Here is a 13,890-nt window from a genome sequence, read left to right on the forward strand (position 1 = left end):
ATTTCTTAAATCCCCAATCCAAGAAACCAAGAAAAGGGGGAAAGAGAAAACTTATCTACGAAGAAGCTTCGTCTTCGGATCCAATCCTCGCTCCGGAGTCGAAATCGTCAAGAACTCCCCTTGAATCGCCCAAAAATCCTCCCAAGATTGGGAGGAAACTACCAAATCTTGCATTCTCCCAAAAGGGGGAGAGATCCCCTTTCAATTCATGAAGGAAGGTTTAAATAGAGGAGGAAATCGGGCGCCACACGGCCCCATGACACAGCCGTGTGAGATCCACACGGCCATGTCCAGTTCCTTCTCTGCCAATGCTGCACGACCGTGTGGTGCACACGGCCAAGGCCCTCCTGCTCTCTGGAAATGCTACACGGCCGTGTGGTGCACATGGCCACAACCTGCTTGGCCTCTGGAAACCTCACACGGCCGTGTAGATCCACACGGCCACCACCTGCTTGGCCTCTGGAAACCTCACATGGCCGTGTAGATCTACACGGCCATGTCCTGCTTGGCCTCTGGAAACCTCACACGACCGTGTACAGGTCACACCCCCTTGCATGGCCCTTGCACACCCCCTTGCCTGACCCTTGTCATAGCTCTAAATTGCAATGCTTCATTTCAGCGTCTTTTACACCATCAAGATGGGGTTTTCTATGGTTGAAGTCTTCATCTAAGTTGCAGATCTTGAAGTTATCTACAACCCGGTATAAAGAACAGCCCAAATCTCCAACCGAGCACAAAGTTATGGCCGTTTTAGTTTTAGTCTGCAGTGCAGAAAACCTCACACGGCCATGTGAGGTTCACACAGCCTTCACACGGCCATGTGAAGTTCACACGGCCCCAACATGACCCCTACACGGCCTTAACACTCCCATGTGAGTTCTACACGGCCAGAACATGAAGAAAACATAGTTTTGCATGCCCATGTCACTCTGGAAGCTCTAGACTTCATTTAAACTCTGTTTTTACTCCAAAAAACGTCCTGTCAATCAAAATAAGCAAAGAGTAGATCTCCGAACAGAATATAATGAAAGTATGATATTCTAATGAAATAGGGTGCAATAAACATAGATTATGCCAATGAAATACAAGTAAATGTGCGTCAAAGTATGCATAAAAGAGTATATAATCTACGCACATCACACCCCCAGACTTAAACCTTTGCTTGTCCTCAAGCAAAATGCTGCAGTCTAAATTCATATGTTCTACAACATATTCATAAAACCTAGTGCACTTTCCTAATTCTATCAAAAAGTTTCATTAACAAGCATGATCATGGAAACAAGTAAAGTATGGTTCAAGCATAAGAATCTTGTGCACAGTGTAAAAGTAACTCAACACCCTTCAAGTTTCAACCTATGTCCTAGTCAAGTCGTCATCAAATTTGAATTCCTAATGTTTCCAGTGAAAGACAAGTAACCAGTGATAGGCACTTACTCACCATTCACTTGGTTCATATTTCTCAACTAACCCAAGGTCTCAAAGGTGTGCTCAATCTCAAGGGAAGCTAAGCAGTCATTTCCCCAGTAACCTAACTCGGTCTCAAAGGGGTGACTTGCTAGATTCCACTCATGACAACTGTTTTTTATATCCCTTTTTTTTTTTTTTTAAGTGTTTGCATTGTGCAAAACTTATTCACAAATGTACTTTTAGCACACATGTTGGGATATTTTGATTTTTTCAAATGAGCTTTAATGATTTGAGCCTCATCCAGTAACCAAAATGAAAGTTGAGAAATCACCATGGAAACCAAGTACTAAGCAAACAAGATGAATCATGACTATTTCAATGACATCAACTATTCAAGCATCAAGCACAAGTGTAGTGAAAATAAAATCCTTAAGGTTGAACCAAAACTAAAACTCATCACCATAAGATTCTTAGCTTATTAATGCTTCCCACGATAGAAAAAAAAACTACACAAAGTTTACTACTAGCATCATTCGAACATCATGAATCAAGACAATAATCGTGCTAACATTTCACTTGAATCCAAGAAAGCATATAAGTGAAGTTTTGATGTTCTCAAGATGTATGCCACAAAAAATCAAAACAAAATGCAAGACATAAGCAAAAACAAAAACAAACAAAGCAAATCAAATGCATCTAATGCATCCCCCCAGACTTAAATTTTTCATTGTCCCAATGAAAACTAAAAACAATGTGGAGGAGATTTTAAGAGAAGTTACCAAGTGATGAGCTCCAAATGGTTGACATTCATGTTTTTTTTTAAGATACTCCTCTATCCAATGTTCACAATCCTCCACAACTTTAAAATCTACAAAAATAAGATAGACAAGAAGAATTAAGTAGAGGGTATGATTTATTATCAACAAAATAAAAAGAAACTAAAAGTAAAATGAAAACACGATTGAACTCGGGTTGCCTCACAAGAAGCGCTTGTTTAAGGTCATCAGCTCGACCACCTCATTAGATTCATCTAAATCTTGCTCTTGGAGGGGTAAGATATTTTAGAACCCTCCTACCAAGGGCTCTTATTATGGAGGGAGCTTTCAATATTGGAGTTAAAAAGTGATGTATCGCCCTCTCCATCTTCGTCTTCTTTAAAGTTGTTTCAAGTGGTCGAAGACGGTTCAGTATAAGCTTCCAATTATTGGCCTCTTGAAAACCTACACACCCAAAAGAAAAACAAACCTCCTACAAGAATGTAATATAAGAAGGAACCAGAACCATATTAGTATGAATTGAGTATGTATCAAGAAATGAATCACATCCAACAAAATCAATTATAGGTACCTCTATGAAATTTTCTAAAAGATTACTAAGAATACTAACCTTGTAGTGCTGAGAAGTACCTGAAAGTTCTAAACAAGTGGATGTGACCTCTTCAGAATTTTGTAATGGTTCTAGCTCTGGTTTGAGTGGTGGTGCCTCTAAAAGTGGTGGTTCTTGGGGCTTTGTTTCCATTACATAAGTCCCTACACAATTATCATCAACCAATTCTATTCTTACACATTCCATAGTATCAATTGGTTGTGTGACCAAAGGAGGTGATCCTTGGGACATATCCTCCATAGTACATGTCCCTACACTTTTATCCACCACATCATCATCATAAGTAGTGAAGAGTCCACTAACATCAATATCATCAATAGAGGAATCAACAACTTTATTGGAATTTTGTAGTAGTAGTCGTAAAGCTAAGATTCCCCGTTGTACCATTAGCTCTTCAGAATCTTGTGTTGTGGTCTTCATCTGATTGGGAGCAAGAGTATTTGAGTTTTGGAAGTCCTCCCAAACAATTGGCTCATCAAATTGTGAACGATGTGGTCCATCTAATGAAGAATCATCCTGAAATTTTGACAAGCCCTGATTTACTTGGGAAGTATACTCAACATTTTGTATGTAATTGTAGTCCAAATTTTGTTGATTCATCCAAAAGTGATTATAATGTTGAGGAGGGTCAGAGATCTGCTGCTGGAATAATGACTGCTCACTCTGCTCTGAAATTAGTTGGGATTGAAGGTACTGAATTTGATGATCTTCCCAGTCATAGCCATAAGTATCAGGAACTTGCTCATATGTATCTTGATATTGAGGTTGAACCAAACACTGAAGTTCCGGAGTTATAGCAGTCTTTTGAAAAAAATGGCAAATAGCAGCTGGATGAGATGTGCTACCACACACTCCACAAAGAAACTCAAATTGATCATCTTCTGAACCATAGTATTCATCAATGGAAGATCTTACGCTCATGGGTGTGAAAAATTCTCTTGAAGCCCTGCTTGACATGTTAGTGCTCTAGATATCTAAAAAAAAATTACAATCAAAACTAAAAATGCAGAATTAAAGACAAGAAATAAAATGCATAATGAAAAACAAGAAAGAAAATGCAGAATTTAAATTGCATGAAAGAAAGTGCATAATGAAAACAAGAAAGAAAAGATAAAAGGAAAAAGAAAAATGTCTAGAATAATTCATATGCTAAAGATTGCAAGATATGTTTACAAAAGAAAAGAAGAAAGAAACTAGATCAAAAGAGAAAATAGAGAAAAGTTAGATTAGAGTGCTAGAAATCAAGAATGCAAAGTTAGAATTAGAATTAGAATTGCAACAAAAAGAATTGTCAAGAATGTTATTCAAGAAAAGAAAAGCTTATAGAAACAGAATTCTAAAGTTACAACTATGAAAATGTAAAGAAAGAAAGAAAATTTATGTTTAGTCTAACTCAATTGATAATTCCTAATGTTATAGCGCAGTCCCCGGCAACGGCGCCAAAAAACTTGTTACGCTCCGCAAGTGTACGGAAATGTCGCAAGTAATATAAAAGATTATCGTATCCACAGGGACTGGAATAAGCACTAGAAATGTCTCAATGCGAATTTGCTAAACAACTATCCAATCGTTTCAAATGCAAAGTAAGGGTAAACAAATCTAATATTAAAGATCAACAAACAAGAGTTTAGTGTTTTGGGTTATGATAAAGGGAGATTCTAGGAGTTTCGATTTCTTTGTAGGATTTCTCGAATGTAAATGGTTCACCAATTCTTATCCCTCAATTGCCAAACATATAGAAAGTTGTCGGTTCTCTCTTGCAATAGACAACCGGCTAAGGACTAAGAAATGTATCTCAATAGGATTAATTATACATGAACCTATGTTGTCCTTACACAGAAGTGCACCTATTACTATGCCTTCCTCGGATATCAACATAGAAGCCCACAACTTATTAATCTATCAAGATACAAGAAACTAATCACAAAATCCATCCTACTCTCTTGAATATTCCTATTTCCTCTTCAAGATTGTCTCTCAAACGTCCTTACACGGGCTTGCACCTGTCACGTGGATCCCTCGGATGATCGAGTGAGAGTTTATCTTTACAAAGTCCATAAGAAATCCAAACAATTAATCAAGAATGATAATTAAGCACGAATCACTATTAATCATTCAAGATCCAATTGATACAAGCAAGATAATGTCATTGAAACAAGAAAATGGTAAATCCATAAGAGATTACATCAATCCATCATACAAATACTCCCTTCATCCTAGAATACAAGATCTACTCCATGAATCGAGGAAGAAAACCCGAAGAAATAGAGAATACAAGCATTTCTTAAATCCCCAATCCAAGAAACCAAGAAAAGGGGGAAAGAGAAAACTTATCTACGAAGAAGCTTCGTCTTCGGATCCAATCCTCGCTCCGGAGTCGAAATCGTCAAGAACTCCCCTTGAATCACCCAGAAATCCTCCCAAGATTGGAGGAAACCACCAAATCTTGCCATCTCCCAAAAGGGGGAGAGATCCCCTTTTAATTCATGAAGGAAGGTTTAAATAGAGGAGGAAATCGGGCACCACACGGCCCCACGACACGGTCGTGTGAGATCCACACGGCCATGTCCAGTTCCTTCTCTGCCAATGCTGCACGGCCGTGTGGTGCACATGGCCAAGGCCCTCCTGCTCTCTGGAAATGCTACACGGCCGTGTGGTGCACACCACCGCAACCTCACACGGCCGTGTAGATCCACACGGCCACCACCTGCTTGGCCTCTGGAAACCTCGCATGGCCGTGTAGATCTACACGTCCATGTCCTGCTTGGCCTCTGGAAACCTCACACGGCCGTGTACAGGTCACACCCCCTTGCATGGCCCTTGCACACCCCCTTGCCTGACCCTTGTCATAGCTCTAAATTGCAATGCTTCATTTCAGCGTCTTTTACACCATCAAGATGGGGTTTTCTATGGTTGAAGTCTTCATCTAAGTTTCAGATCTTGAAGTTATCTACAACCCGGTATAAAGAACAGCCCAAATCTCCAACCGAGCACAAAGTTATGGCCGTTTTAGTTTTAGTCTGCAGTGCAGAAAACCTCACACGGCCTTCACACGGCCATGTGAAGTTCACACGGCCCCAACATGACCCCTACACGGCCTTAACACTCCCATGTGAGTTCTACACGGCCAGAACATGAAGAAAACATAGTTTTGCATGCCCATGTCACTCTGGAAGCTCTAGACTTCATTTAAACTTTGTTTTTACTCCAAAAAATGTCCTGTCAATCAAAATAAGCAAAGAGTAGATCTCCGAACAGAATATAATGAAAGTATGATATTCTAATGAAATAGGGTGCAATAAACATAGATTATGCCAATGAAATACAAGTAGATGTGAGTCAAAGTATGCATAAAAGAGTATATAATCTACGTACATCAGGCTCAGCTCAACTTGTTTACAGCCCTATGTACACCAAACTAAATATACAAAAAAACTACTTAAGAAATTTGGAATGGAAAACGTAAAAGAATTAAAAACTGCTATGGCAACAAACATAATATTAGATAATGATCAAAATAGTAAGCTCATAAATCTAAAGTATTATAGAAGTGTGTCAGGTAGTTTATTGTACTTAACTGTAAGTAGACCTGATATATTGTTTGTAGTAAGTATATGTGTTAGATACCAAACTTATGCTAAAGATTCTCACTTAACACATGTTAAAAGAATTTTTAGCTATCTAAAAGGAACAATTAATGTAAGAATGTGATATCCTAGAACTGTAAGCTTTGAGTTAGTTGGTTATTCTGACTCAGACTATGTCTGATGTAAGATAGATAGAAAAAATACAAGTGAAGATTGTCAATTACTAGGATCCTCATTAATAAGTTGATTTAGTAGAAAGCAACATTGTGTTACACTATCAACCACTAAAGCTAAATACATAGCCAAGGGAGAATGTATTGCCCAACTATTGTGGATGTCCAATACCTTAAAAGATTTTATGTTAGACTATAAAAATGTTAAAACATTCGTTTATAATTAAGTTCAATAAATCTTACTAAAAAGCAAGTACATCACTCTAAAACAAAACACGTAGAAGTTAAAATCATTTTGTTAGAGATCATGTTACAAAAGAAAATATTGAAATTAACTACATTGAATCTAAGTCAAACTTAGCAGACATATTTACAAAACCTTTACTTGAATCATAATTCAGTGGTTTAAGACGGCAATTAGATATGTGCTTTGTAGAATAGATATTTATTTTTATGTCATTTTTTCACTGAGAGTTTTCAAAAACTTATTTTTGATTTTATATCTATGATTTGTAAAACTTAGGTTTTCAAACATATCAAGTTGGAATTAGTCTAGGTAATACCGTAAAAAACATGATCTGATAGCTTTAGGAACCAGCATCTCACAAGCACACTAGAAATCCTTGTTTGTGTATTATGAAACATAGAATGAGGTGAGGTGCTTAGGCCTTAGCCTAGATTTTAGATGCTTTTATCAATACATCGATATAAATCTGGACTTTAAATATACATTGATCAAGTTGAGTAATCTTACTTAGTCAAAACTAAACTGGAATCGAAACACTCAACTTAACTAACTTTAGTCAAAGAAGCTGATATCTTGTGATAAACAACTAAAACCTAAAGTTATACATTTCAAAATAAGAATCTTTTCTAAATGTTTCCCCTGTGCATGCTTGGACTTTAAGATATTTTGAATTAAAGGGGAGTATTAACCTCAAGTTTTGGAAGAATTTTATACATTTTAAAAAATATTCTTCAAAACTTATTTTGGAAATTTCAAACTTATTCCAAAATCTATTTCAAAATTTTCCTTAGAAATTTCAAAACTTATTATAAATTTCAAAATCTATTTTTTCAAAAATTTTCTAAATTCAAAACCTTCCTTTATTTTTGGAAACTTATCATACACTTATTTTTAAAATTTATATTATCTTCAAAAATTTGTGAACATATTTATCTTATACAATTTTTAAATTTTATTTTCATTCACTAATTTTTGTTTGAAATTTAAAAATCTAAGAATATACTTTGAAAATTATACACTTATCGAATGAGTTTTCAAAACTTATTTCAAAAAACTTCTCTTTTGAAAATTTTTTTAAATTATTGAGTCTTCAAAATTTTCCTTAGAAAAATTTTCAAAAATAATTCTAACTCATGAATTTTCTAACTTAACTATCAAAGTTGGTATACACATATTTTCAAAATTCATTTTAGTTTAGAAAAAAAATAGTTCAAATTTTAAAAAGATTTTTATATTTTATCTTAGAAACTCAAACCTTAGTTTTTACCTTGAAATTTTTCAAAAATTGCTGCTTATTACTACAACCCTATTTTTTGATATGTGTCAAAGGAGAAGAGATGTTAAATTCAGGAGAGTTTATCTTAAGGGAGAGAAAGTTAACTATCATATTTTTATTATTATGTTTTTAACTTAACTTTGAACTAGGTTGTCAAATATCAAAAAGGGAGAGATCATCGGTGCAGAGAGAACCATAATCGAACCTATGTTTTCATGTTTCAAAGGTTCAAGTTAAGTGTTGTTATTATCTGATAAATTAATCCAGTGTGCAGGATGCTTAATTCGTAAAGCCTTAGTAGGTCAGCTGGACCTAATACTAGGCAATGAAAATCTCAGCATATTATGGAACCAGACAGAAAGTCCAGATGGGTCAAGTGGACCTGACATCTGGCAAGTGGATTCGATAAGTCTGGAGGATTCGATATTGAGTCAAGTGGAAACCCTAGCGGCCAATCCAATATTGAGTGGTTAAGTCCAAACAAGTCTAGAGGACCCAATGGTTGGCATGTGAGTTGAAGTAAGCTACTGGAGATAGTGTAGTGAGGTCGTGTCCCAGTAAGGTATAATCCTTAGGTGTTGATATAATCAAAGAAACTAATGGAGGTTTCTAAGTTGAGATCAGGACAGTTTGTACTATCTTACTTATACATTGATATATCTGTCTAACTCTGTTTTACTGGATCACTATTATTATATATCTGTGTTAACTCTGTTTTGTAGATAAAACACAATTCTAGGTTGACCAATGTTCGGTCGACCGAACCATAAGTTCAGTCGACTGATCAGACAGAAATGGTAGAACAACTCAGAACTCGCAAACTTGGTAAATAGAAGGATCGATCGACCAATAAGTAGTATCAATCGATCGAACCATAATTGGAAATAACAGATGATCAGATTGAAGCCTCACTGGAATGGTGATGAGCTTGATCAGTCGATCAAACATAGAAAATCATGAGATCAGACGGATCGAATCATGGCAAACAAGGAAGGATGATGAATTTAGTCGACCGACAGGAGGTTCAGTCAACTAATAAGTTCGGTCGACCGAACTATTTTTCAATCGACCCAATGATGCCTATAAAAGAAGGCCTCGAGCACTGAGCCAAGAACAACTCTCTAACCTTCAATCCATTCTACTCCTGTTGTTACTCTTCGTGCAAGCGCAAGTACCTACATTCTGAAAAGCTCTCCAACAACTATACTCAATCTTCATATCTATTGTTGTTGATAATCTTGCTTAATTATACTTGCATAATTCCATTGTATTCATAATTGTATGAAACTGCTTCCTTTGGAAGAACTATATTAGATTTTCCATTGAAAGTAATCAAGGATCGTCGGTCTTGGAGTAGTAGTTGGCTGGGCTATGAACCAAGTAAGCCAAACGTGTCTCTGTGTCTATTATTTTTATTTTCGCTACACTTTGATTTAATTTTGTGAAACACAAAAGAAAAGATTTCATAATGAACAAGATTTACTCCCCCCCCCCCTCCTCTCTCACTTCCACAATCCAACAGTTAGAACATGTATGAGCTAGAGGAGGATGAATAGCTCACTTTACTTCTTCAATTTTAAATAGCAGTGAAAATCTTGAAGTGAAGACTTCACAATTTAACACTTGGATTTTACTTGATATCCATCTACTTGAGGTGACTAATCTGGTCAACTCCTAACACTCACAACTCCACTATGAATGTCTCCTTCTCATAAACTTTCCAGAGGTGAAGAAGCATCATGAAAACTCGAATGCAAGAATATAAACAAGAAGAGCAAACAAGATTACAAAGGAAATCAAAAAAATAACATTAGAACATGAACCTTACTTTGCTTGCTCTTTTCTTACTTTGGATTGCCTCTTGGTGGTAGAAAATGTAGCAGCACTTGTCTCCCAAACACCCAAGAACTGACGTTTTCAAATGTCCATGAACTCCCCTTTTCTAGGGTTCCTTTTGGGCTAGAAAATGCCTCCAATTGATTAACCTTACTCCCAATCGATTGTCATGTTAAATTGATCGTTCAAAATTTGTAGAACAACTCTTTTTTGTCAAATCAATCAATTGGTGAGTCATACCAATAGATTGGTAGCTTCTAATTGATTACTCCAATCGATTTAGAAGCTTTTTGTTCTTCACAAAACCCCTTCAATCGATTAACCAAATTAATTAACCCTTGTTGAATTGATTAGGCTAATTAGTTCGGCAACCTACTATGCTTCATGAAAAATAACCTCCTAATCGATCAGGCCAATTGATTAGTAATGGTGAATTGATTGGACCAATCGATTTAGTAAGTTTCTGTTCATGGATCAAACATTGCCTAATCAATTGGCATTGCTTAATTGATTGCCCCAATCAATTCCAGCACCTTTTATGCTCCACGAAAAAGCTCTCAATCGAGACTCGTTGAGACTTCCCATTGTTTAGCATCCCGTCAACCTTGACCTGCCAGGGCTTCTTTAAAAGTATCTGATCAACCTTTGACCCACTTGGACTTTTCATCTCCTGCCAAATGTCCGGTTCTCCATAACTCACTTGGACTTCCACTAGTGTCAAGTGTCTGGTCCTCTATGACCTGTTGGATCGAAAGCACTAGAGGGGGGGTGAATAGCGCTCGTGACTTTCACTCGTTTCAGTTTCATAAAGAATGCAAGTAACGCAACGGAAATAAAATAATCAACACGTGAACATAAGTGATTTACTTGGTTTAGAGCCTGTGGCGACTCCTACTCCAAGGCCCACGATCGTTGATCGCTTTCGGTGGGCAACAACTATAATATCGTAAATGAGAGTACAACTTTGAAATACAATATTAAAACTGGAATACAAATTATACCAATGATGAAAATCACTATTTTGAAGCTTCGAGTCGTCGGGGTCTTGCTGTAGCTCAGTCGGATCGTCTTGTTAGCAGCACACAGGAGAAAGAACTCTAGAGGATTGATTGTCTGAGTGCTACCTTGACACCCCCTTTTATACACTACTGAAGGCACCTCTAAACACGTCCGAGGCACCTCCAGGCTGCCCTAGTCGCACGCGTGGATCAGCACAGAACTAGTCGCACTTATCTACTTTAAGGCACCTCCAAGCCTCTTCAAGGCGCCTTCAAGCCTTGGTCCAAGGCACCTCCTGGTTCATCTGATGCGCCGCCAGCTGTAATGCCCGAAAATTCTTAAAATAAATTTTAGAAATATTCTATTATTTTCTGGAATTTTAGAGTATTTTTATGGAATTTTTAGAGTAGCAGAAGTAGCAAAATTAAATAAAAATGTAAAACAGCCTAAGCGGGAATTGAACCCACGACCTATGGCTCTATGACGTATAGGTGACTTTAGTAACCAAGGGGCCCCAGCAGGGGTGTACTGAAAGAAGAGGAGAGAAATTATATTTATGATTTAATTTGGTCGTATTAATCACTTAATATAAATAGGGAATTTAAGTGGGGAATTGTTATTTTTAATCGACAACTTCTCTTATCCCTCACCCTCACCCGGCGCCTCTCTCTCTCCTGCACCCTCTCGGCACATCAAGCCCAAGAGAACTAGGGTTCCATCCCTAGGGTCGTAGGAGCACCTTCCGGCGACAACTCCGGCACAAGGACGCTCCCCTCCGCGAGAAGAAAGCGTAGACGTAAGAGGATCGCCGAAAAGATCTTCTTCTCCGGAAACCTAGCGATCGGATTGTAAGAAAACTTAGCGCAGGATGTAAGTAACCCCTCACTTGCAGTATAAGTAGTTAGTCATGTGTTTTTATGCTTTTAGTTCAGCCACATGCATGATTATTAAGTTGTGGAGAGTTAGAGTACACCAAGTGCTCGATAAAATGACTCGTGCAACTATATGATACATTAGCATTTTTATAACTCAGTTAAATGCCATAGAAGCATTTTAAATAGAATGCTTAATCTTGTTTCAGTTATATGGGACTACGGTCCAATGGGTGGGCTCCCATAGTCGCCTCTAGGTTTAGATAACCTAGTTCTAGGTTCAGATAACCTAGTCAGAACAAGACAGAATAAATTAGATTAAGAATCAGTATTTTACTTTATCAGTGGCACTGTACTGGACTCTTAGTTGTCCTTGGGTTGGGCTCCCATAGTCGTCCCTAGGTTTAGATAACCTAGTAAACCCTACTAGATTCGGGACTAGCTACCTCGGGTCTAGTTAGGGACGCGCACATAGTAAGTACAGTTGTCGGGCCCATCAGCAGCATGATTATTATGTTTATCTATTTATGAAAATAGTTTTTCAAACGTCACAAACCAGATATATTAATACAGCTTAGCTTCAGTTTAGTTTTCTTATTGATATAACAAATAGCTTTATGTTCAGTCTTTGATTGCCATGACTTGTATGTCAATGTGCCATGTTTTAGCATGTTCAGCATGATCATTAGCATGTATTTCAAAAAGCATCCTTTGAAAGCATGATTTCTTCGAATGCATGTTTTTGTGAGGTAGATGGTTCTTACTAAGCTCCCAAACTTATAGTTTCCTTTTCCTTATACTGCAGATAAAGGTAAAGGGAAGATGGATTAGCGGAGGCTGGAGGGCAATGCGATAAGATGTGTGTGAAAAGGAACCTGGAATAAAGATTTTTCGGAACTAGCAAACTTAAAAACTTAGTATTTCCTTATGTTATTGCTTCCCTGCACTTTTAGGATGCTAAGTATCATGAATTGTGAAACTATGTATTATGTCATGCTTAGACTGCTAATTATCTTGATATTAGTTAGCAAAGTATAAGTAATAACCTGCCTAGTGGTATTGTTTTACGTTTTAGCTTAATTCTGAAAGTTCTGTATGAGTTCGTGTGGGATTTCAGTGAAATCAGAAACCCAATCGATCAGCCGATCGATTGGAAGGTGATTCCCCGTGAACAGTGAGCAGCTGAGTCGATCAGCTGATTGATTGAGAAGTCCTCGATCGATCAGCCGATCAATTGAAACGCGACTTCCGCGTACAGAAAGCTAATGAATCGATCAGCTGATCGATTGACCGTGGATCGATCAGTCGATCGATCGGGAATTTAATTTTCATGAACAGAGAGTTGCTGAATCGATCATCGGATCGATTGGCCAGACTGGATCGATCAGCCGATCGATCGAGACGGGACTTCCGTGCACAGTAGCACGCTGGATCGATCCGTGGATCGATTGGTATGTTTCAATCGATTGAGTCCGGCCTCAATCGATTGGGAAAGCCTGAGTTTGGCTGGATATCTCTGATTTCATCTCCTTGACCATACGTAGAGTTTAGATTCCATTCTTTAGTGGATGTACAAAAAAAAATGTATGGTGACCATTAAATTCCAGATTTTATAGCAAATAGCAGAATTTTAAATTAGTTCAGTTTTTTTTTCCGCACACCATAGTTAGACAATGTAACCCCCGGCCTTACAGTTCAGTCAGTAGGAGGTGGGGCGTTACACCAGCTCCCGCTTTGCACCTGAGGCGCCTCCAAGCTCCATGGAGGCGCCATGGACACTATTCATCCGAGGCTTAGCTTGTTCCTTTCGTACCTGCAAGACACGTTAGTCACAAAACAACAACATACCTTGCAAGACAAAGTTAGATTAGATATAAATATGATAAATCAAGTAATTGACAGCCATCGGACTGTCCGGGTCTGACTTCAGATTTCCGACCAGAAATCCTAGGTCGACCCGACGCCTACTGTTCCCTCTATGGAGAGCGCACCCTCACCTACTCCACTCAGGAGAGTTACCTGATGCTAGTCAGGTCCTCTAGACCGATTGGACTTTTTACCTAGGGTTACCACTCCCTAGGACCTAAGGTTACCGTCCCCTAGGGTT

This window comes from Zingiber officinale, chromosome 7A (genome assembly GCF_018446385.1).
Source record: "Zingiber officinale cultivar Zhangliang chromosome 7A, Zo_v1.1, whole genome shotgun sequence".
Classification (NCBI taxonomy): Eukaryota; Viridiplantae; Streptophyta; class Magnoliopsida; order Zingiberales; family Zingiberaceae; genus Zingiber; species Zingiber officinale.